General features: G+C 28.8%; 1 long non-coding RNA gene across 1 annotated transcript; it reads right to left on the reverse strand.

The window, feature by feature from the left end:
* Positions 1-703: 703 nt before the first annotated feature.
* Positions 704-1,504, reverse strand: LOC117793280. The gene is made up of 3 exons (XR_004618243.1): positions 1,413-1,504; positions 1,197-1,340; positions 704-1,042 (listed from the first exon to the last, which is right to left on the reverse strand). It is a non-coding gene; the product is annotated as an uncharacterized LOC117793280 (long non-coding RNA).
* Positions 1,505-2,044: the final 540 nt, after the last annotated feature.

The following is a 2,044-nucleotide window of genomic DNA, read 5'->3' on the forward strand; positions in this document are numbered from 1 at the left end:
TTTATATATTTAAAAACTAGACAAGTTCTTATTAATATGTTTTTTATAATCATCCGTTCAGGTTTGTTATAATTCCCAAGATTTCAAGCTAATTAATTGACACATAAAGCATTGGAAATAAATAACTAGAAAGATCCAAAAATATCTGATGATGAAAGCAAAATTAATTTTTAAGCATATATATTATTATTATTTTTCGCAAAATCATTGTACAATGGGTAGCATGGATTGACTCAGCACTTTAGGGCCAAAACTTAAATGCTTAAAGCCAAGTGTCTACAAGCCAAGAACATGAGTTTCGCGTAAATGGTTTAAAGCTCTCATTAAATTGGTTCTCCTTAGTTGAGTGTAATGAATCTGCTTGTAAAAATTATGAAAGACGATAGAAGAGAATAGAATAAGCAGACGAGTAATAAGAAGCCCGACTATGAGATATTGTTTAAAAAACTCAATATTTATTTTTAATTTATGTTTTCATATATACAAAGAATAAAAATAATAATTTGTTGTATTCTGACTGACAATAAATGTGATGTGCTTATTAAATAATTACAAAGTTTGCTTGGAAATTAATTAGTAATTGCTAAAAATTCGTTGAAGCCTAAAAAAAAACATTGAATATATAGTACAATACAATATAAGATGACTATCTACATGTATTTATTGTTCTCATATAAAATTAGTGTAAAAAAACGTTTAATAATTATGTCACATAGAAAATGTTTAATTCGTTGATGAAGTGTTGCAAGAAATAAGTAATTGTATAACATCAAAACGCATAAATTATAATTTCAACGAGGTGCTAACCAATGACGGGACAACATAGACGATAACAATTCACCATAGTCCCCATATAGTAACTATATATACCATAGATATATAGCTGAATGCATGCTGGAGTTGAGTGCACAATTATAACAAATAGCTGGAGGGAATTTCATCTGTGGGCTACGAATCGGAATAGATGATGCATCTTTTACTTTTACCAACTGAGGCCAGGGAATTACTATTTGGACTCCAGCTGACTGCATTCACGGCCGTGCTGCAAAAGAAACCGGAACCACAACTATTTTATTAAATAAATATATATAAATATAAAAATAAATAACAAAAATACCACAAAGCCAATTTACCAAAATTCATATTTATTGCATAATTGCAAATTGCAAATTGTTAAAACTGAACTGTCTACACACCTGTGCCCTTTGAGCGTCGTTTCGAGAAAACCATTCACATTCCATATATATATTGCACCATCTGCAGAACCGCAGGCGATTTTCGTAGCTCCAGAATTGAAGGATGCACGAGCAAAGTCACAACTGACCTTGAAGTGTTCATTGCTGTCAAGGGAATTTTATTCAAAAATAATTATAAATCATTCAACATTTATGTCTTAAGCGATTTACACTTACGCAAAGGTGGATATAACTTGATTCTTGCGTAAATCTAATAGTTTTATTGTATCATCTCGTACGGAACATATCAGGTAATTGCAATCTGTTGAAAAAGTTAATAATTTTATTGATTCTGTAATTGGTTTGGTTGTTATCTTTTAAGCCGAGATCGCAAATATTACTCAACGTTTTATGGTTGTTAGAATAGAATAAACGTAACGATTTGATAACTTTCATTCTTTTTTCTGCTGTTTACATTTTATTTGAGAGCTATGTTATTAGAAGTTTTTACTGCACAGACACTTTTATATTTTGGTTGTAAACCAAAAAGATATTAAATATGCACAGAATAAAACTGCTTTTAATTTGAAATATCGAGTCGATTTAAATCTATTACTGTCTTTGGAAATTTTTGTTGTCTTTTTTCGCGACGTCTGTTTTCAAGTTTGCTATTGAAAAATGTATATTACTTAGTTATTAATTTGAAAACTTTTGAAACCTCAAATCATATGTTAAAATGGTAATTTAAGTGTAAATTAATATTGCATAAATAAAAATAGAAAGTTCCATCGCTTGCATAATTAATAAAAATGTTTTAAAAATGTATTTTTAATGTAAATGAATCTTCAATATATAAAAAACTCTTTGTC

This window comes from Drosophila innubila, unplaced genomic scaffold (genome assembly GCF_004354385.1).
Source record: "Drosophila innubila isolate TH190305 unplaced genomic scaffold, UK_Dinn_1.0 87_U_U, whole genome shotgun sequence".
Classification (NCBI taxonomy): Eukaryota; Metazoa; Arthropoda; class Insecta; order Diptera; family Drosophilidae; genus Drosophila; species Drosophila innubila.